The 23,641-nt window shown below is 48.9% G+C and overlaps 1 protein-coding gene across 1 annotated transcript in view; it reads right to left on the bottom strand.

The window, feature by feature from the left end:
* LOC144159148 (DNA (cytosine-5)-methyltransferase 1-like) overlaps nt 1-23,641 on the bottom strand; it is a 118,163-nt gene that overhangs the window by 24,590 nt on the left and 69,932 nt on the right. The gene's annotated exons all lie outside the window — the stretch shown is intronic.

Genomic DNA, 23,641 nt, shown 5'->3' with positions numbered 1-23,641 from the left:
AAAGGTCAAATAATGGCAGTAGACCGGACCTCACATCATTTATTACTTTGTTTTCTCTTAAAAAGTCCCCTTAAAGGGGCCCTGAAAGGCATTTTGAGCACACTAAATGAACTAGCGCAACCGTTAGATTGCGTCGTCAACGTCCTCTGTGCCAAGTATTACTTTTTTACGCGCAGCGGAAAGCTCACACTTTTGTTGCAAAGTTTGTCGTTTTTTTTTCACCCTTCCCTTCGTGTTTTTGGACGCCGCCATCTTCACATGTCTACATCATCGATTCCCAGATGTTCGTCATGAGCTAGACATCCTGCTATTGGGCGGCTTTTTCACGCACTTCCGGCAAAGAGATGAGTCGTCTGCTCAGCGTCGGCTCGCCGGCTGATCTGCTAGCGGAGTGTCGGAGTGCTTGGGCATTTTACGACAAACGAAACAAGTGTGAAACAAACGCTTAACCGTTTGTATTGAATGCAACACGGCCATAACACGACATGGATATTCTCTTACCTGAGTACGTTCCATAAAGAAAGCGTTGATGCCCCGTGGCACTTCTTTCGTGCAATCGCAGAGAACGCCCTGAGCCGAATGCCCGGGTTTGACGCATACATTGATTGATTATGGGGATTAACGCGCCGACGCAACGCCGGCGATGAGGCGCGCCGTAGTGGAGGGCTCCGGATTAATTTTGACCACCTGGGGATCTTTAACGTGCACCGAAATCTCGTACACACGGGCGTTTTTGCTTTTCGCCTCCATCAGAAAAGCGGCCACCGCGGCCGGGAATCGAACCCGCGACCTCGTGCTCAGCAGCGCAACGCCTTAGCCACTGAACTTTGACGCATACATTTTATTCAACTTCAAAACAATCTAGAGATGCGTTTATAACGAACACAACGTCACAACATGCGTTACAAGTCTGAACAGCGATTGACAGACGATGGGTTGCCTCCTCCTGCGCGTCGTAAATTCAGCACTCACCTCGCGCGCGGTTTGCGGGGACAAACAGCAAGTCAACTCTGGCGCACCAGCCGAGATAACTTTTAGCCACGCACACTGCACATACCCCATGCAAGGTTGAGTCGTACGTCGCTCGAGAAAGATAATCCAGACCATGGGAAGCACTATCCACCCGCAGAAGCACAGCGTCGCATTTCATCGCGAAACAAAGGCGTCCACAACACACACACCATCGCCTCCTGCAATGCCAAACGCATCTCGCACTTCCCAATGAGAGTGAGTGGTACGTCTGCAGTGCCCACATGTCGCGAGGTGGGACCCCAACCTGAACCGGGATCACGCAACCGTAACTGACTTCTGGAGCGGTTTGTGCCTTATTGCCAAGGCAACCGATGTTTGAGATTGTCAAAGAAATGGCGCTCGCTACAGCGCTAGAAAGCTCAGAGCCGGGGCGGAGCATGTTTTGCCAACGTTGCCGCTCTCCACCACGCGTCGCCCCAAGCTGAACTGGTCACATGATTGAAGCGTTTTGTGCACGGGTTCTGTATCAGTTTAATATGACTTTTTCACATGCCGCCCGCAGGAATTACCCCCGCCGCAAAATAAGACCCGGCACCAGCGGGGCAACATCTGATACGGCGCTTTTTGGATAAACAGTGCGCGGTGCATCAAGGGAACGAGCGCATGACCCTCCCCGTGCGGCTGCGAGTTCGCCGCCGATAAAAAGTCATGTGCCGCCAGCAACGTACACCGCGAAAGGGCAAGGCCAGGCCGCCGCATACATGCGGTCAGATTTTTCGTTCGCTTTTCCAGCCTTGAGCGGACTGCGGGATTCATGGTGTCAACAAAGCTTGCCCGTAGCAGACGAGTCTGAGCAACGCAATAGCGGAAGTACGTCACCGCTGCGGAGCGCAGCATCATGGGAGTCAAGGTGCGCGCCGTCAACAGCGGAGAGTAAGTCGAAAGGAGGAGGAAACGCGGAGCGACGATAATGCGCGGTTTTTGATTTACGATTTCTCAGCCAATACTCATCGCTTTAACAAAATTCTTGCGGGAGGAGATTGCAAATACATTGCTTTATTTGGGTACATGTACATCCATGCATCGGCGGAAGGTATTTCAGGACCCCTTTAACACTTCGTCGGACTTATGTTCAAAAATCTGCAATTGCGATCCCGCAAGCCACAAGCATCCAAGATCGCTTCTAATCCAGTTCATAAAATAGGAGTGAGCATAGAAGAAAGAATACTCCACGAGAAAAGGGTTAGTAAGGCAGGAAAGCGTTGGGGGCAGAAGAGCAATATACAAAAAAGTATTTCAGGTGCACCTTAATCCGTGTGATGTGAACAACCGATAGCGCTAGCAGTCCCGGCGCTGAACTAAAATTCTCTCAATTACCCAATAACGTTTTGTTGTTTTTCATACGGGCAGAGAGAGAGAAAGACAGTAAACGTTTTTTGAAAAGGAGAAGAGGTCGGCCTGAGAAATTGATCTCGGGCCTGCTACTTCCCTCTGGGGGGAGGGTACTGGGGACAGAAAGGGAAAGGAATGAATATGGGAGTTATGCGAAATGACAATGAAACCGACAAATGAACTATGTACGAGCAGTAAAACCAATAAAAGTCTCACATACAACGGGGCGCTGAATCAGATGACTACAGTTCACTTTTCAGCACTGTCTCTTTCTCTGGATTCTCGGCTGTAGGTTGCAACAAAATCGAACAGACTGCGAAATAATGTCCGAGTAGTTTTTTTTTTTTTTTAATGCAGAGCATTTCAGTAACTCACGATCTCACCCGCGTTGACGTCCGTAGTCGTAGTCCGCACCCCTCCCCCTACACTATATAAAAAAAATACTATCCAGCGCCTGCTTTCGATCCCTCGACCCGGCGGGCGGAACGCAATGTACATGGTGCTCTACCCACTGCGCCACAAAGCCGACACAGAATGGGAGGCTACGAACGCGCCTTATATCCTTGACTCATTCAAATTACTGCTGACGAGCGCTGTCTCGTCAGCAGTTGCCACAAGTGCAACAACATTAACGTAACGCAAACTACTTAACGTCGTGCGCCCCCGGAAATGCTCTGCATTTGATCGTGCCCCTCGCGAGGGGGATGTTTCACTGCGTCGCCATGCGAACAGTTTGCCATTATAGTTTTTTTCTTCTTACGGGCAGTTTTAACTTTCAGCTATAGCATGAAAAGTAAGCATGCTGTCTGGTACAAAACATGGTCAAATGCCGGCAGATGTAGTGGAATTTAGTTCACGCTGAAACTCTGACTCTGTGAACGACGTTTGCGTCTGGAAGTCTATGTAAAGTAGACATACGTGGTGCTGGCTCACACCCAAAACCAAACAGGAATCCACGTAAAAATCTATCAACTGCAAAAAGAGAACGCGGGGAAATTTGCAGAGAATTCACGAGAAACAGGCAGGGAAAATGCTAAAAATAGTGAATATCTGAACCTAGAAATGGGCATTTTTCTACCCAGTACAGAACATCACTGCCTCTGAGGTGCAATCGCATCTTATTTCATTTGTTATTATAACAAATAACTTCAAGGCAGGAACACATTACAGAGGGGGAAAGCTGTTGGAGAACGGGGGAATGAAAATTCGTGAAAATTCCTAACTGAGAATCGCCCGATAAATGCGCAAGCTGCTCTGCTATACACGAAGTCCCTTTAAAGTCCGCGTGACTACTATACAAAACTGCATTGCTGGCAAGACATTTTTAGGGGCAATATAACAGTCACCTACGAAAGTAGGAAGGCCCCTGGTCATTTTATTAAACACTTCTTAGAACCCCGTATTGCTATAAAGCGCTATACAACAAGACCCTTTAAAGTTGGCTTCGCCACAATGCAAAAATGTATCTGTGGGAAGACGTTTTCTCAGGACCAACATAAGCGGTCGCTTAGTGTTTGAGTCATTTGACTCAAATGCAAAGTTGTGCTGCTACACTAGGTTTCGAAATGCCATTGAGCTCAAATAACATTCGAGCCAAATGAGCACCGAGAGGGACATTTGGGATTTCAAATGCCATTTCTAGCAGTCTCGCACGCAGCGTCTTCCAGCGGCAATAAAAAATATAATATTTCCGTACGTAAAACAAACAAAATATTTTTGTTTGTGCAACTTTGTTCACTGTTCATGAAATCAGCATATTTAATTTTCATACTCTCAAAACCAGTGGGTCCGTTGCAAAAAACAAATAAAACTGCGCAAACAGCCACCACATCAGAGTCAAAACTGGTGTCTCTTCTAATCTGATATCATTTTACTGCCTTAAACTGCTCCTAAATTTGATTGTTATATTATTGTACGAAAATGGAACGGGGCGAAAACAGCGCCACTACAGCATGGCGAGCAATTGTGAAAGCTTTCAAATGCCATCGAAATTGTAGTGCAGCACAGCAGATTCTGAATGGCATTCGAAGCACCCCATTTGAGTCAAATCACATTTGGTTCAAATGACATTCGGACCCTAGTGTAGCGGGGGTATTATGCGGTGTACGTGTGACCAGACATTAAGTTACGGACTGAGCCCAAATAAAAATGCATTGCGAACTCTAATCGACTTTACGTGCGTTTGCAGGGGCGGTTTTTCGTGGCAGCACCGCGAACGAGTGCGCCGCAAGCGCGAAAACTTTCCCGCAGGGCCGGAAAGATTGAGTTTTAACAGCGGAGTTGTTTAGGGACTCACAATGTCCGGCGATGGTTCCCGTCGCGCCACGCGAAGGTACCCCGCTGGGCCGACAGATGGCGCCATCGTCTCGACGTCAATTTGTCGAGTTTGCTTAACATTGCAGGGTTAGAAAAGAAACTGGAAAAAGTCAAGTATAAGGTTCAACCTACCGCATATGCTGCAAGGCGAAGTGGTACAACAACCCGCCGCGGTGGCTCAGTGGCTAAGGCGTTGTGCTGCTGAGCACGAGGTCGCGGGTTCGATTCCCGGCCGCGGCGGCCGCTTTTCTGATGGAGGCGAAAAGCAAAAACGCCCGTGTGTACGAGATTTCGGCGCACGTTAAAGATCCCCAGGTGGTCAAAATTAATCCGGAGCCCTCCACTACGGCGCGCCTCATCGCCTGCGTTGCGTCGGCGCGTTAAACCCTACAATCAATCATCAAGTGGTACAACAGCGTACTTAGGGAATGTTATACGCAGACGGCACTGTTCTTTTAGCTGATAACCAGACCGATATGCAACGGCTCATAAATATTAGCGGCCAGGAAGCCACCGACCTCGGGTTAAATTTTAGCGCAGAAAAATCGGGAAAATTGTTTTCAATGACACTACCACTGACGCAGTGTCAATCCAGCATGGCGAATCACCCAGAGTGAAGGAATATAAATATTTGGGAGTGTGGATAAACAAGGAGATAATTACTTCAGAACTCACGAGGAGCAACTTAAGGGTAAGGGAAAGCGAAACGCATAGAGCTCGGTGGGGGTCTAACAGATATAAAGTAGTGAGGCGATTGTGAAAAGGAGTAATGGTTCCGGGTCTCACATTTGCGAATGCTGTATTCTGCTTAAAATCGATCAGATTTTCTATCAGGCCTTCAAGTGAACCAGAGAACGGTAGGCCTTTTGGCCTTAGGCGCGCATGGAAAAACAACTAACGAAGCAGTGCAGGGAGATATGGGCTGGGCGTCGTTTGAAGTTAGAGAAGCTCAGAGTAAAATATGCTTTGAGATGAGGTTGAGAGCAATGGATCAACGTAGGTGGGAAGCTAAGGTTTTTTAGATACCTACACTTGAAAAGCGTGGACACGCATGGGTTAAGGAAGACTACAGGGCTAACGATGAAATACGGACAGAACAGTGGAGAATCCAAAGCAAAAAAAAAAAAAAAAAAGAAGGCAAGGCAGATTGAAACGAATAAATGGACAGAAAAAATGGAAGCTAAAATGTCGTTAGGGATGTACAGGGCTGAGAAATCGGGCATCAGAAAGGGAAATTTCTACGATAATAACCAGGGCAGTGCTTTGCTTTCAGAGGCTAGAGCAGGTTGCTTGCGAACTAAGAGCTTTGTGGCGAAGTGTTCACAAAACGATGGGGTATGCGTGGCCTGCGGAAAAGAAAAAACTATGCGGCACATAGTGTTAGAATGTGAGGGTATCCATTCAAATCTACGAGGGAAATATTCGGCTTGCAGAAGCTTTAGGATTTAAGGTTAGCGCAGAGAAAGTTGACTTCAAGGCTGTCGAGGCGACGGAAGAAAGATTAGAATTCTGGTGGACGAAAAGCAGAGAGGGGAATACTGCCTAGGACAGCTACCACCTGTAACAGGAAAAAAAAAAAAGTATTCTGTGCCTGCCCAAGCAGCGCTAGTATTAAACCAAGAGTATAAAACTTAGGTATATTAGTCCTTTTTGGTAAAATGACACGTCATCACCCCGCTACAACGGGGAAACCAATAACAATAATCAATCAATCAATCAATCAATCAATCAATGCGCGATTTCGGCAAACGGCGCAGGTTCACCCACATCCCTGTAGGCCGTTTACACGTGGCCTCTGCGATCGGCTGCCAGCGGCGCGCCGTTGAACTTGCTGCCAGCAGCCGATCGCGGAGGCCCTTCAACGGATGACGCCAGCGGCGCACTCGCCACGACTGGCCTGTGATGATGATGACCAGAATTCACTTTCGCAGTCTATGGGTAGGCCACGGGTGGTTAGTTCGGCCGAAGAGCAGGCGGCTATGCGGGCATGCACTCGTGAGCGTAATTTTTATTTAAATTTAAACCATTGAGAAAATTAAGAACGAAATTTAAAAAAAAATAGAACGGTTATACGAATGGAAGCAACATTATGTATTTACATTTAATTAAAATTTGAATTTAGAATCATAATTTAAAAATAAATTTTACAAAATAAGAACGTGTCATTAAAAAGAACAACATTAAACATAGATTTACTTATGTGCATTGGATGAAGCTTAGCTGTAAGTTGTCGTTGTGCCTTGCGTGTTTGCCGTCAAGCTTCGCGTGTTTTTAAAGTTTTCATTTAGGAAAGCAACGTCTGATTTTTTTTTTCCGCCTTGTGTTCACCCCTCCCCCAACGAATCACAACAAACTCGGATAAACAATGACGCCACCGTAAGGATGGCCGCAGATGTGCTCGTACCCCCCCTTGACCCTCTTAAACATCCCTCCACCAGGAAAAACTGCCTTTACCTACTTAGACCGAAGACTGTAGACGAGATCGAGCGCATAAACAAGACACCTTCAACAGGACACTTTTTGCACACGCGTATACGTTGCAGCTACGGCAGACCGCCAATTTTTTCCCCGTTGTAGCAGCGCGAGATCGGTCAATGCCGCGGGGTGTGTTCGGATCTTTTTTTTTTCCTCGTGCAGAGACGACAGCGTCCAGAAAGACAATGCGCAGCGCTATCGATACCATCAAAGGCCAAGAGCCGAAGCGTGAACAACAACAAAAAAATGAAACAGGTTACAAGGTTTCCTCGCTTTCCACACAGCCTTGACATTTATTTAGCGGTTCTGTACACAGGGTTCCCCCGATGGCCACTGTTACAGAGTATTGTAGTTCACCGCGCAGGATTCCACCGCGCGGCCACAGCTCCGATCACACACAAGACAACGCCTTCGTAAGACATAACAAAAAAAAAAAACAAAAAAAGTGGAGCGAATAGACAGGCAACAAATTACACGTAATTAAACCACACTTGGGACCATATACACCACTGAAACACGCAACAGATACACAGAGGTTGCCTTAGGTAGGCCATACGGCTAGGGCGCACACACACATGCAACGCGCTCGTATGTGCTCACGCGATCTTCAAGACCCCAGTGCAGCAGATGCGGAGAGGCCCCATCCGTAGTTCACGTACTCATTCGATGCAACGCACTCGACACCACACGACGCAAACATTCGCCTGAACTGTACAGACAACACATCCAGCTACACCCATCACACTTCTTGGCCGACAACCGGATACTCTTTATTAAGCGTGTTTTTATCAGATGTCAAGTTTTTACAGCTTCTTTCATTATCATATCACGCATAATCATCCTGGCCCTATATACCAGCCATCTTCACGTATTTTAAGTCGCTTCACTTTTGTTTTTACTGAGACAATTTAGTATTTAATTGTACATCCGTGTCATCAACAAATAACTTTGTAATCGGCGCTCTTCGCTCTTGTTGGCCTTGCGCCATTAAACCCAAACCATCAACCAATCAGGTCCTATTAAAACGAGCCCCTGGGCTTGCTGACGCCCACCAGAGTGAGAGCCACGCCAAGAGATGCGGCGTGTTTGTCAAGCATAACGCTCGCATCAACGGCAGTCAATCAAGGTGGCATATCCCCACCGCCAGGTGCGTCATCCGATGCTATAGGAGGATGAGCCTTCTCCGTTTGGCATTTGGTTGCACACGGCCTTCGTCCTCGTCGTCTTATCGACCGCGCATTTCCAGGCGGTCACAAACGAAGCCAAGGCGAAGAAGCGTACGACGTTGCCAGGACTGCCCCGTCTTCCTCCAAAATGTCCCCCCCGGCGTCACTATCAGACGTGCATTAGCGAGACGATGTTCTGTGGGGTATGTAGATTGCGGTTGAAGGAAGCTTGCACTTTCAGAGGGCGCAGCACGCCCTGAATAGCGAACCCTCACCCTTGTCGGTTAATTGCGCAAACATTCTTGACCAGCGCCTTGTCAAATTTCCCTCGCAATTGTATTAAATGCTAAAGCTTCCGTGTGAGGGGCCGGATTTTTTTTATTATTGCGCCATTCTGCCCAAGGGCATCGAAGGAATTGTAAGATAAAAAAACGAAGCGACGGGAAACAAGCGGCTTTATGCACTACAGAATGCCGTATAGGCCAGTCTCGGGAAGAAAGAGGGGCTGGTTCCTCTAGGTTCTCTAAAATGTAAATGTGGAAGTAAATGAGGGTGAGTGAGAACCAAAAACCTTGTACAAGCGGGCAGCCTCTCTCTCTCATACAAACACACGCACGCACACGCTAATACGTGTGTGTGTGTGTGTGTGTGTGTGTGTGTGTGCGCGCGCGCGTGCGTGCGTGTGCGTGCGTGCGCGGTGTTTACAGCACTTCTGTTTGCGTGAGCTTCTATTTTCCTCTTTTTCCTCATTGTTCCCCTTTCCCCCGTGCAGGATAGCATACTAGGCTGTAGCCTGGTTAACATTCCTGCCTTTCCTTTACTTTTTCTCTCTCTCTGAAGAAGGCATTCGGCATTTTGTGTTTTGATATCGTTCTTGCATTACACATTTGTCATCATCACTTGGAAACGGTTTGACGGGCGGTAGTAAGAAACCCGCCAAATTAAGCGCCATTTTCGTGTGTCCTCTATCCTTCAGACTATGTCAAGGGCTTCCCACAAAGCAGTGGCTCTGCAGTTGACGCAACGCATCCTGGCATAGGCTAAGCGATACTTGTGCCCCGGCTGTCCACACAATGTCATGGGACGTCGCGTCAAAGAGGCAGCCCGGAGGCGGAGAGCATAGTGCAACGGAATCGGATAAGCGAAGACAATGACGCTCGGACTGTGGCACGCGGTCCCCGTCAAAGACCCCGGGTGTTGCAACACGCCCCGAGTGCATGCGGAGTGGAAGTTTATTCTAGTAACGTTGGAGTGGAAGGCGTCCAGATCTCGGACTAAGTTCGTCGAGACCCGCGACGAGACGGCGCGCTGGCCGGACTTCCCGCTGCGCCTGCAGGAGCTGTCAATGCGCCGTGTGCGAAACAAAGATGGTTCGCACCTTGATGTAAATTGGAGCCAGCAGAGAAGAGGAAAGGTCGGTACACCATCAGGAAGTTGGCCGGCAGCTCCATGGAGTGAAGGAACACAGTGGCCGTATTCTCAGTCACTCGTCCACTTCATTTGCTCCCTCCAATCGGCTGAGGGGAGGATTCCGCGATGCTTACGCATGGGGAAATCGATTTCAAGGATCTGCTCTACTGGAGGCTGGAGTGGAGGAAGGGTTCAGAATACCAGGGAATATCTGAACTGGCGCTCATCCTAACGCGTCGGCCGTGAAGAAGCGAACGTCGGCCACAGACTCGAAATGTAAATATCCAGGTGCACGGATACGCATGCGTACAGTATGCAGGGATGTGCTCGTTTTGAGGTTACATTTACGGGCTCGGATTGGCCACACAGTGGATGACGTCACAGCTCGCATCAAAGGAGAGACGTGGACTCGGGCAGAACGTGAGCTGGGGAGACGTGGCAACCGGCGGACTACCAGGGTAACAGCGAAGTGGCTGTCCAGTAACATGACTAGACATAGACCCACAACTCGATGGAGGATTGATGGGATGGGAAAATTTTGATTGCAAACAAAATAACGGATTCACACAGCGCAGGACAGGAGCAGTTCGAAGAAGATGGGAGAGGCCTTCACCCTGGAGTGCACGCAAAAATGGGGCTGATAGTGATTACGATTAGCGACACCTACCTATACATAGTTCATAGCGACACAGCAGCAGAATCGAATTTACTGGACGTCACGAGATCAACTATATTTGCTCCAAGTTGAATAAACTTCCCGCATCGCTGTCCCAGAATTAACGTTCTGCACAGAACCCTCCACCCGGTAATCAGAGCGGCGATAACAAAACAAGCGTCCTATAGCCAACCTCAGGCACCCGCCAACGTTCCGAGACGAAACGCAATCAACCCAATGCAACGGACATTAGCGGTGAAAGGCAGCGACTTCTCCCATCGCACGTGCACTGAAGTCGTCCCATTGTTCCCTACATGCACCGTACTACATGAAACGGCCCGTCCGTCCCTCCGGCCGGCCTTTGGATCGGCAGCCCTTTGTCATCACGGACGTCCGGCAGTCTTACAACAGCACAGCGGCCGTCAGCGAGGCTTCTTCGCGGCGTCGCCCCCTTTGTCCGCGCACGTTACGACGTTAGCTCGGACAGCGCCCGGCTGTCCGAGAGACGTGCACACAGCCCGCCCAGCCACGTGCCTTTTTCGCGCTAACACGACGACGACGACGCCCACCAGTGGTCTCTTCCTTTGCAGATCGTCTACACGGACTACGCCACGGAGGAAGCAGCGAGGAAATAGGCTTAGTGGCGCCACTAATCTGCAACCCACATCCTCGTCCTTACAAAGTATCTTTAAACCCCCACCCGTCGACGTAACAGCGCAGCGACATTCCGTTTCCAAGTCAGTGCAGGCTTCCGGTGTGAAGTTGATACAACGCGGTGATAGGTTTATCTTCGCCGCTATACCGACTAACGGGTATACCAAGCCACCCTTATCTACGAAAAGAATGAGTAGACTTGATCGAGGGAAGCATTTTTCCAATCAAAAATCCCGGAAATAAAGAAATCAATGCCCTTCCACTCTGTGAAGGATCACCATCGATGCGGCCGCCGCGGCCGGGAATCGAACCCGCGACCTCGTGCTCAGCAGCACGACGCCTTAGCCACTGAGCCACCGCGACGGCTGAAGAAAGGCATTCATGTGGCAGGGGCGGCAGGACACAAACATCAAACCCGCCTCGGTGGCTCAGTGGAGGCGAAAAGCAAAAACGCCCGTGTGTTCGAGATTTCGGCGCACGTTAGAGATCCCCTGCAGGTGGCCAAAATTAACCCGGAGCCCTCCACTACGGCGCGCCTCATCGCCTGCGTAGCGTCAACGCGTCAAACCCCACAAACAGAATAATACCCGTCACACGGCAAATCTAATGCCATTCAAAGTGAATGACGTTAGCAGTTAATGACATTCGGTTTGGCCGTGCGGGTCTACACGGCGAAACAAATGTCATTTGACAGTGATAGCGGTGACGATTGCCGAGCTCGCAAAATTATATTTCAACTGCGTCGAGAATGTTTTTATACAGAATATCTTTTTAAAACATAACAAATGATTAAAAAATAAATAAAAGTGAGACAATCACCGGTTAAGGTAACATCACTAGATATCCCAAATCGAGACAAGTCCGCGAAAATATCCGTATTAGGGTAGCGCGCGTATTGGGGACAAGATTTTCTTTTTTAGTACTTGTTCGTCTTTCCTTAATTGAAAAACAACATGAAGGGTAATATAAGTTTACTAACAAGTTTTAGAAACACAATTCTTTGGTTTATTACTGAACTTTCCTTTCTATTGACGCGCGCCTCTTGTCGAGGCTTCCCATTTGGCTGCTGAATGAGCTCCCAAATCTCAGTTAGTCGCTAAATGTATTTCGACGCCAATGTCATTCGGTTTTCTCGTATAGCGCCGAATCGATGACATTTAGAGCGAATGACATTTGCTCTAAATGTCATTAGATATGCCGTGTGACAGGCGTATTACACAAACATCAAGGTCACTGCAAACATGACGCACTCACAGCAAGCAACTTTTGCTAAAAAATGTTCTACCTAATCTATAAATATAAAGCCGTTGCAGAGCTAACGTTACTTCCAAGCGCTTAGAAATGCCAGAAACAAAAACAGAATAAAAGTGATTTCAATGTCCATTCTACTTCCTTGCGTCTGCATTTCCAAATGTCTTTTCGGCGTAGAAATTGCGTGACGCGTTTCTGACGACAAAAAAAAAAGGTAAACGAAAACGTGGAATAAAAGGACTAGGGACGAGCGGTGGTAACTGCTGTATACGGCGCTTTTAAATCCCCTAAATATACGCTCTCGCTATCGGGCGGCTCGAATCGCCTACGGCAGGCACCCGCTCGCGGTGCCAGCAGTGACATCTGACCCTTGCGAGGCAACGCGAGTACGAAACGACGACAAAAACCACCTTGGCCTGGCTTGCCTGCCCGCACGCAAATGCCCGCAGTCCGCTTCCCTGAGAAAACCGCCCCTTCGCGTGCGCAGTGACACACGACAGTTCCTGCGTCGTCCTCTTGCATCTCGTTTTTTGTTTTGTTTTGTTTTTTTTTTTCCTCGCCTCGCGTACGACGGGGAACAAAACAAACCGCGGTGGAGGTGAACAACCTGAACGCGTGCACAGCGCCGCTGCTTCCTTGCAAAGACGACACAGGTCTGTCTTCACTCCACGTCGTCTCCCAGGGGTGGGAGGCTGAATCGTCGTTGTTTCGCCGCCGTCACTTAACGCTGGCGTGCCCCAGGGCTGCATTCTGAGCCCGCGCCTTTTCCAGACGCGTCCGCGTATGCGTAGTGCCGTAGTACAGAGGAGACACAAGTTTGTGGACCATGGCTGCACTTGTTAAAACAAATTTATCGGGCATTGCATTGTAGCAAGAAACATTCAAAAAACGATAGTACAAAAATTTGAACCTCGTTATAACGATATAGCGAGTTATCGACTATAGCGAAATAAATACAAAGTTTGGCTGGTGACACTCATTCTTTTATAACGAAACTGAAACCGTGAGAGCCGCGCGCGATATCGGATATAACGCAGAAATACTTGACCAGGATGAGAAGCTACTTGAAAAAAAGAAACCCGTCGTCCGAAACTGCAGAACTTTTATAAAGGCCCCTTTGTTCGTAGACACTGTGGAAAACTTCATCCTGCTCAGTGCTGTGAGTAGCCACCAGACGAAGATCACATCCCTCATCAAATAAATAAGGACGCAGGCCTATTTTTTTTTCAAGTGAACTTCGTTCTGTAGTAATATCACGTGCTCGTCTTCCGGTTAATTGTGGCTGAAATGCAACAAGAAGAAAGGTAAGGGTTACCTTGTTTGTAGTGGATTCGAGGCCTGAAAAAACACATTTTTGTAACAATTATTCTGGCGTGAGCCAGATTTTCGATTTGTTAGAGTCGATTTTTACCCGCACTGTTACAACGAACATCGGATATAACGAACTAATTTGCTGTCCCGATTCAACGTCGTTATAACGAGGTTCGACTGCAATAAAAATAAAACAGATTCGACCGCGATTTAAAACTTGCAACTAATCGCTATACACCGCTATCAGCTCTCACGAGGGCAAAGAGGTGCGCACAAGCGCACTTACGTCACAAGGTTGCGCAAAGCATTTTTTTTTTTTTTGGACATACGTTGGCTGCGCAACCGAGGTGCACAGTCAGAGTCAGTAGTTTTATTCTTCCGATAAACGGATATTACAAACATTGTGTATACAGAAGGAGGTCCCACAGCGAAAAGAAAAGCAGGAGGAATGAGTCAAAACACAATGATGAAAGAGCGCACAAACTGCGCACGAGTATTGCATGCGTAAAAAAAAATAGAGAAGCAGCAAAATTTTGGTCGATCGAATTCGAGCGCTTGGATAGGCAAAATAAAAAGAAAAAACAAAGTGCTCGCAGAGCCAAACAGCGATTAAGGGGAGTCATTGGAGCTCGAAAAAAAGAAAAAAACTACGATTCAACGGCTGTTTTTTGCCGCTGCTTTGCAGAAGGCGCAACGGGTCCTGCATACCGCGAGGCCACACTGACACGCATAACGCCGACGGAGCGCGGTGCATCGCCCTTTCAAGACCACTTTGCAACGTCGTGTAGTCGTCTTCGCGTCGCTTGTTCTCGTTCTTCGTAAACTCTTTCACCACGCAGACGCCGTCGGGGTCGTTTCACCTCAGCCAGTATCAGCCTTTTATTTATTTTTCAACCGTGTTCCCAGCGCCACCATTTGCATTGAAAAACGAGAGAAAACTGCTGGATGCGCCGAAGCAAAGCAAGCAAAGAGTTTACCAAGAGATAAGGAATAAACTGCACCGGGACGGTGACACACTGACACGCTGACATCGGAAAGGCAAACGGCTAAGGCGCACACATGCTGCACTCAGTGTTTCTTGCTGGTAAAAGCCAAATGATGTCGTGGGCACAGAGTGTCTTACTGTACAGTGTGTAGTGACGGTAATTGGAACACTTTAAAATTTTTTTCCTGAGCGAACCGCCGCTCTGTTCGCGCTCAAACTTGCCACGAAGGTCGCACTTTGTGGTCTATTTTGTTTGACACCGGGAACAACGACGGTACTTACCTGTTTATCCTGAAAATAAATAAAAACGATTTTCGCCTATGGGAAAAATGGCGGCTGATTTGGACGTGCGAGCCCGAAAACCGGGTTTTCTGATCGTCTGCTAGCTCGTTTCTATAGGTGCATTTTCTGGTCGTCTGCTGCACCATTTGGCTCCGTACGTGAATCCCAAACGTGCGTTTCACTCTGCAGGTGGTTCCATCGTTCTAACATCAACTTGCGCTGGCTCGCACGTCCTAATCAGCCACCGATTTCCCATAGACGAAAGTCGTTATTTATTTATTTTCAGAATACACAGGTAAGTACCATCGTTGTTCCCGGTATCAAACAAAATAGACCACAAAATGCGACCTTCATGGCAAGTTTGAGCGCGAACAGAGTGGCGGTTCGCTCAGGAAAATTTTTTAAAGTGTTCCAATTATCGTCGCAACACCCTGTATACATTAAGTGGAATCTGGCGCTAGAGTCTATGCGGCTCATATCAAGGCCGTCTGTGTCGTCATGGGCCGCCATTATACCCTGCGCTCGCCTTAATTTCGTCATTGGCTTGGATTGAAACGCCTTAGTGGCCGTGTATTTGAACACAGTGCCACAAAAACGCGAAGAATGGTGTGTTATTATATAAGTGGAAAATAAAACAGGCTGTTTTTAAAGCTAAGGAAAAAGGAAGTAAAGCGTAATCTTGCCGGGATGGTTGGGCCTACTATTCTGCAGGCCAAGCTGGTAGTTGACAACAATGTTCATATTTTGGGGGAACTTATTAGAGACTCGTATTTTATTAATTTTACGATTATTTCAAATAATAAGTTGTTTGAAGAGCTTGGAAATGTCTTTGAGCGTGCCTATGAAAACGTCGCCTTCGTTGAGAACCGGTGCGCTGACCGTCAGTTACAGTTCAACAAAACTTAATACATGAAGAAGAAAAAATAAAACGTAGCGTTAAACAGTCGTGGACGAAGACAAGACAGGGCGGATGCAGGCGCCCGTATCTGTCGTATCTTGTCTTCGTCGGAGTACGTTCGGTTTCTTTTTTTGTTTTTTGTTTTTCGTCAGCTACAGCTTTCGCGGCTGCATATTACCCGCTCAGTCATACGCTCCTTCGACTCCGGAATGACCAACGTTCGCGCACTCCCTGCTCTTTCACCGATCACGCAGTTGCCACGGCTCACGGCTACCACAGAACCGGGAGCATTTCGACTACCTCGTAGCTCGTAGACGTGTTAACGCACAGTGAAGACAGCAAATCTCATAAACCGCTGAAGAATCCAATTGTCACGCCACTCCCAAGCCAGGAGGTGGGGTCTTCCCATAACCCGAAGACATGGATTCCCAGGTGCAGTGGCCTCTCTAGTATACTTACTAAGAAACTCTATGGTCGTGGGTTTCTTCTTCAGTTCTTGGTTCGCAGCCCCCTTACCCGAGGCGCTGAGCAGCTCCGACCTGTCTTTTCAACGGGTGGTCACGGCGAGGGCTGCTGCGGTCACCGGTACGCCGGTCACCACGCCCCCCTAAGGGGCCTTTAAAGGCTCAATAAAATGTTTGTCCTCCTCCTCCTCCATTGCGTATTCGTTTTCTTTTGGTGCATAATCGCTACAACTTTTTCCCTTCCGATGTGTTAACCACGAAGCTTGCATTGTCTCACTGACGGCAAAAATGTCCCACCGAGAACGCCTGGCAAGAAAGCCACCTTTCTCTGACGATGACGATGATCGCGGAACCGCCTCGAGAAAAAGAAAAAAAAATGGGCCCATCTCCCCGCGAGGGGGACTCGAGTAAATGCGTCGCATAGGGGGTGGGTGTATTGCGTTAACGTTTAGTGTTTGGGGAGTTGGTGGTAGTGAATGCGTTGTATCAGCAGCTTCTTGACGTAGTTTGAATGAGTCAAGGATATAAGGCGCGTCCGTAGCCTCCCATTCTGTGTCGGCTTGGTGGCGCAGTGAGTAGAGCACCATGTACACTGCGTTCCGCCCGCAGGGTCGAGGGATCGAAACCAGGCGCCGGATAGTGTTTTTTTTTATATAGTGTAGGGGGAGGGGTGCGGACTACGACTACGGACGTCAACGCGGGTGACATTCGTGAGTTACTGAAATTCTCTGCAATAAAAAAAAAAAACGCTTCCAGTCGGCATCCAGCCTGGGTCCCCCACGTTATGAAGCCGACGTCGGTCCGACTGCGCCTAGAGTTCCTGTATATAGCTCCCGCAGGGAGCTAAGAGTTGCGCGACCAACCGCCATCTTTGTTATCCGGATTGCTGCGGGAAAGCCGCCCGTCGCGAGTGAAGGAGCCTCGCCGCCACGCTTCCGACGGCGGCCGATGCGCGGTGGGGGCGCTTCGGTCGGCAGCGCCTCACGCTTCTGCTGCTGCTGTTCCTGGGCGGGCGTGGTGCCGCCCGCGTCGGCGGCTGCGGCGCAGCTGGCGTAGCCGTAGTGGGGGCTTCTCTGCGCGGCATGGATAACCGGAGTGTCGCAATCACGGCGGCGCGTGGAAAAGGGTCGCGCAACTCTTAGCTCCCTGCGGGAGCTATATACAGGAACTCTAACTGCGCCCTTCCGATACCGCCGCGGCGGCCGCTTTTCTGGTGGAGGCGAAGAGCAAAAACGCGCGCGTGTTCGAGATTTCGGCGCACGTTAAAGATCCCCAGGTGGTCAAAAATCAACCCGGCACCCTCTACCACGCTGCGTCGCTTCGCCTGCGTTGCGTCGGTGCGTTAAAGGAGCCATGAAGAGAAAATACAACTTCGTTTAATTTGAAAGAACTAGGATTCAGTATCTCACTCAGCTTAATTACAGCCACGAAAGATGTTTTTTTTAACGAAAAAATAAGCGAGAAGTATTTAAAAGCTTTCAAATTTCGCGCCACAGTGACGTGTTAGAGCAAGAATGACGTCATACGGGCCAACAATAAAACATGATTTTCCGTGCGTTAACTGCACGTTAGCATTCAAGTGATGCGGTCAAATGGAACTAGAGGCCCCATTACAAACGTCCAGTCATGTGTCGTCGCGACAGGTCAGTTAGGCGGCCGCCAATCGCACAAACAAGGTTCCGTGACGTCATAGAAAAGTTGCGGGAAATTGGCTAGGGGGTCGCGACTGCTTTACACGTTTTCTTTAATATCTCCGTTATTTGTTCGAAGATTGCGATGATATTGGTATCGTTGTTATCGGGACTAAGCAGCCTTTCTAATAAACCCAACTTGTATTTTGTTTTCATGGCTCCTTTAAGGCCTACAATCAATCAATCAATCAATCAATCAATCAATCAATCAATCAATCAATCAATCCGGTACGGCCAAAGCAGTTTGGATTTGGAGGGAGGTGCATGGACGTGCAAAATTAGGCAGAACAATCACGTACGCCCCCGTCTAACGACGACGACGACAATTGAACGCGAAGCTTGCTCCGTGCGAAATCAAATGGCGAACGGTCAAAGTCAGCGCCGCTGCCATCAAAAGACGAACTGCGGGCGAGCCAAAGTCAAAGCTCAACGAATCAAAGTCCAAATCGTCTGCGAGTAAGAGTCCAAACTCAGCCGACAACCAAGGAATATCCCTCACGGGAAAACTTCGCGTGCAACCATCGTCGTCGTTAGACGGAGGGGTGTAAGACTGTTTGTGGGTAGCTTTCTGCCGCAAACTAGAGATCGATTTTCGATTTCTGCAATCACTAACAGTATTCACAGTGCCAATTTTTTTTTTTTTGAAGCAGCAGTGAATGACGTCATACGCCTACACATTCGAACACAAACGGAAGCTTTATACCAGGTTAAGAGAACACGAAAAATATGAAATAAATAAAGGCGGTAGTGTTAATGTTTGCCCCACGGGTTCATATCTTTTTCTCAGTTCATTCACCACCCGAGCAAAAGATAAATTCTAACGAATGTCGCGACCAGTAGAACAAAGCTACAATGAATAAAGACACACACTAAACTAAAACCACAGCCAGAAAAAAAAAATTGAACTCGAGTCATTTACGTCTTAGTATCTGCCGTCACGTCAGAACGTCCCTCACTACTGTAGACATAAGCCACAAAGACAAGAGAATTTTCGACAACGTTAACGTCTTTGGGAGCTTTTAAAAGTCGAACGCCACTCCATCGCAGACGTAACATAAGGGAGGTGGTGTCAGTATACTTGCGCACAGTGGCTTCCCCAGGGGCGCTGACCGTGTCCCAGTGCACACAGCGTTCCCGCATAAAGGTCGGTGTACCTTTATGTCGCCTATAACGAGGTTTCGCTTATAACGAAGCCGGTTTCGTGTGCCAAGGAATTCGTCATAACGATGGTTGACTCCATTCCTTTACCAAAGCGGGTCCTCCATCATACACTTTACACAACGTCGCGACAGCATACCCTTGTCAAGCAGGTATTTATTTAATCAAAGTGCCTTACAGGCCCAGCCGGGCATTGGGTAAGGGTGGCAAGAATAGCAGGTAATCACAAAATACCAACAAAAATTATACAAAAACTAGACACATAATACCGCAACAAGTCAGTGCAAAAAGAGAAAAAGAACATGATAACAGCAAGCGTGGCAAGAGAATAAATACAAGCAATAATAACATCATGTGTGGTAGCCGTAACCGCAAAAATAAAGAAAGAAAGAAAACCAGCACACATCCGTCTAGGGGCGGAATCCTGAGTTTATCCGTTTCGTGGCTATGGCGTTGTGCTGCTGAGCACAAGGACGCGGGTTCGATTCCCGGCCGCGGGTTCGATTCCCGGCCGCGGCGGCCGCTTTTCTGATGGAGGCGAAAAGCAAAAACGCGCGCGTGTTCGAGATTTCGGCGCACGTTAGATCCCCAGGTGGTCAAAATTAATCCGTTAAACCCTACAACCAGTTTGTCCGCTTCAAAAATGTCCATTTCGCTTCCGTTTCAAGTTGTGACGCAGTTGCACTTTCGAGGCCTCTGACCAATCACGTGCGCAGAAGCCGACGCCTCGCCCCCTCGCTTGTGCTGCGTCACATCCGGTCATCCGCTTCCCGCCAATCAGGGCTCGCTCGAAACGGACACTTTGAAACGGACATGAAATGTACAAAACTGACAATTCCTCCTCTGGTTTGTACGAGTGGTTACTCGCACCAAGATGACAGGCGTTTTGCATCACCTTGACTCCTGGACATTTCCTCGGCCTGCCAGTCTTCATTCGTCTAATGTGCATGTTGACGAAGCCGTTAAGCCTTTTTTGTTATTTTGCAGCCGTTAAGTTCACCTGTCTCCAAACCGCTTCGAACCGCCGAGAACGGGATTCCGATCAGGAAGTTTGTGGACTCCCTCTGCGCTCCACCGGAAAGCCTCCTCTCCAAACCACTTTTCGTCGATCGCCTCCGCCGTGAGGTCGACCTCGAAAGGCGTCTTGCAGCCGGCTAACCATACAGAAGTCAGAGAATAAAAAAGAAGTGATACGCAATTCCCCGGACGCGGGAAGGTGAAGCGGTGTAAGCGACGAGCAAGTCGCCGAGGGAAAGCCGTTGACAGGGAAAGCGCGCCGCAGTCCCGCTACATTACTCAGACAGTGAGATTCTCGGCGCTGCCATTGTTACGCGGGGGAAAATGGCTGCCAGCAGACGATCCGCCGCCGGCGGCCATTAGTGTCGTCTGCTCGCTTTGGCGTTTCTACTACACGGACCACCTTTTCCTTTCTTTCTTTCTCTTTTATTCTCTTTCGCTTGTCCCTTATAACAGACTGCGGATGGGGGGTAAAGGGTGAAACCGCTATTAAACATCCGTCTGTCTACCCTGTCGACGCTCGTCAACATCAACGCCTCAACCCGACCAACCGGCATTGTTTTTGCGACGCGCTGACGGGCTCGAAAAAATGCGGTTACGATTCTGCACGATAATTAAGAGCGCACTGTTTCGCCTGCCCTCCAGAGCACCATCACGAGATGAAGCTTGACGACATGAATGACCGCAAACGATAAAAACGAACTAATGGGCCTCTGCGCTTGTAGCTTTTTTTTTTTTTTTGGTATGCGGTTTGACAGCTTCTCCAGCGAAGACGGTGATAAGCGATCATCGTTTTCAACAATCGGAAGGCAACGAATGGCGATGACTATTGCCAATGACAGCTATATATGACAACGGTATTCCGTTACGCAACTCCGTCGCTGCGCCGGCGAGGTTAGATGACGGTAGCTTGAACCGGCGCCAAACGCGGCGGTGGGCCGAGTCAAACTGCTTACACGCCGAACGAACTCTTTCCGCGAACTTGTTCCTTCCGCGCACGCGCAGCCCGTCACCGGGATACGCAGCATGTACAGTCGAAGGCTTTATGACAGTAAACACGGGTGCACGTGTCACTCAGTACATGCAGAGAGGTCTAGCTATGAGATGGCGAACTGTCGCAGTTCGTACATTTGGCGGATCCACCCCCTGACAACGGTTGACTGCGCTGTTATCTGCTGCAGTGGCTACGTGAGATACCAGGAAACGATTCCGGATAATACATGTGCCGATGAGGGGCTTTTTATCAAGCGCGAAACATAGCGAACACAATAAAACGTTTGTTTTTCGCTGCCCGACTGGGTGATCAAAAATGTGTCATCCACCGTGACGTAACTAATTCAGTCGGCAGACGCGTGATAAAGTGCTTTCGGGGAAACCTGCGAGAGCACGCCAGCCTCTCACCAGAGCGCACTGCGTGCATTGAGCGCCACGCGCTGCCGTGTTTACTGACATAAAGCTTTCGACTGTACCGAAAGCCACTCGCTCCGTCGTTCGCATTCCAATGCATCGCGACAGTCCTGGACGTGCGTATGCAGGGACAAATTTTCGCTCGGAGAAGCATCGCGCTATATGATAAAGCCGGCGAGCTTAAACACAGGCGGCGAAAAGCCGACATCTGCATGCCGGAGGTGAGCCCGCACGAACATCGAGATAGCATCGACAATCGAAACGCCGATCGCCGCCGACAGATGAAGACGAGCAAGGATCGGGGTCCGCGATAGCGCTCGCCTAACAGCCGCTGATCGCGTTGCGCAATCGGACTTGCTGAACGCTCCGCGAAGGAATGTTAACCCTAGCCTCCCCGCGCCATCTCGTTCTTCTCCCTTCAACAAGGCTGTACCGGCTTGGCCTCTGCATGCAGGTCTGCAGCAAACACGTGTCCGAACGCAAACGCGTGATAACCGGCAGAAGCGGCGACCGGTCTCCTCGGCAGCGGCCGATTTATATAGATGACATCGCCGCGGCGCTGCGAACGCTAATTCGACGTCCCGCTATGCAGATCGGCCGGCGCAACAGGTCTTGCCTCCTCCGACCGCCGCTTTCAAGGGGCGATCGGGAAGGGAAGCGGCGATCGCGTGCCGCGCGGCTTGCCGTTGCACGGACTGCTTATCCCCGACACGCTCGCCTCTATTGCACTCTCCCCGTGGCATTCGTTATTTCCAGGTAGACCCGGTAACGGTTATTAGAATGCGGCGCACACAGAGCTTCTTCCGATCCTGAACGCCGTCGCGCTGGCAATGTAGCGGAAAGCGGCGCGGTTCCCTCTGAGCTGCTCCATTGCGCGATAGCAGCTGCAGAAAGAGATACGTCGCATGCTCAATTCAGGGTTTTTAGTTCCTCCGCCTTTGCGTTGCCTCAGACTGCACTGCTGCCGGGGATGAGCACTGCATGGAAAGCGTTATATAATGCTGAATAATTCGAATTAGGGTTAACATTCCAAGAAGGCAAGCGTTGCAGGGGGCGGCGGAAAGTTAGATGGGCAGATGAGATCAAGAAGTTTGCGGGGATAAATTGGTCACAGTTGGCACAGGACCGGGGTAATTGGAGAATAATGGGACAGGCCTTTGCCCTGCAGTGGGCGTAGATAGGCTGGTGGTGATGATGATGATGATTCGAATTACGAAAACCAATGCTGTTTCAAAGTGAATAATGTCATCAAATGTCATTCAAAGTGAACAACATTAGCTCTTAATGACATTCGGTTTGGCCGACCGGGTCTACACACGGCGAAAATAAGTGATTTGAGAGTTACAGCGGTGACGATTAGCGAGCTCTCAGACAGCAAAATTACATTTCAAGTGCATCTACAATGATTTCACAGACAATACCTTCTTTAAAACATAACAAATGATTAGTTTTTTTTAAGTAAAAATAAGGCAATCACCGGTTTAGATGACATCAGTAGACATCACAAGCCGAGACAAGTCCGCAAAACATCCGTGTAAGCGTAGCGCGCGCACTGAGCACGAGATTTTGTTTTTGTCGGTACTTGTTTGTCTTTCCTTATTTGAAATACAAAATGAACGGTAAAATATAAGTTTACTCACAGTTTATAGAAACAGTATTATTTGGCTTATTACTGAACTTTCTTCTCTGGTGAGGCGCCCCCGCTGTCGAGGCTACTCATTTGGCCACTAACTGAAATCCGGGACGTCAGTTAACCGCTAAATGTCATTCGCCTCAAATGTCATTCGGTATTCTCGTGTAGCGCCAAATTGATGACATTTAGAGCGAATGACATTTGCTCTAAATGTGATTAGATCTGCCGTGTGACAGCGGTATTAGACATCTGCTTCGGCTGTTTCATTGTTGCAGTTTTACACCGCAAAGTTCGAATGCCAGATTCGAGCGACAATATTGAGACAGTTCCCGCTATACTCCACCGAATCCACCCTTCATTATACCCCTTCCCCAGAATGTCTTGCATGAGGCGCCCTCGCCACCCAGCGGCCACATAAAGCTAAATAAAATGCTCTCTCTCTCTCTCTCTCTCTCTCTCTCTCTCTCTCTCTCTCTCTCTCTCTCTCTCTCTCTCTCTCTCTCT

This window comes from Haemaphysalis longicornis, unplaced genomic scaffold (genome assembly GCF_048455015.1).
Source record: "Haemaphysalis longicornis isolate Haplotype H1 unplaced genomic scaffold, Haemaphysalis longicornis Haplotype H1 scaffold_10, whole genome shotgun sequence".
NCBI classification, from domain to species: domain Eukaryota; kingdom Metazoa; phylum Arthropoda; class Arachnida; order Ixodida; family Ixodidae; genus Haemaphysalis; species Haemaphysalis longicornis.
This window is presented reverse-complemented; position numbering and strand designations above follow the sequence as displayed.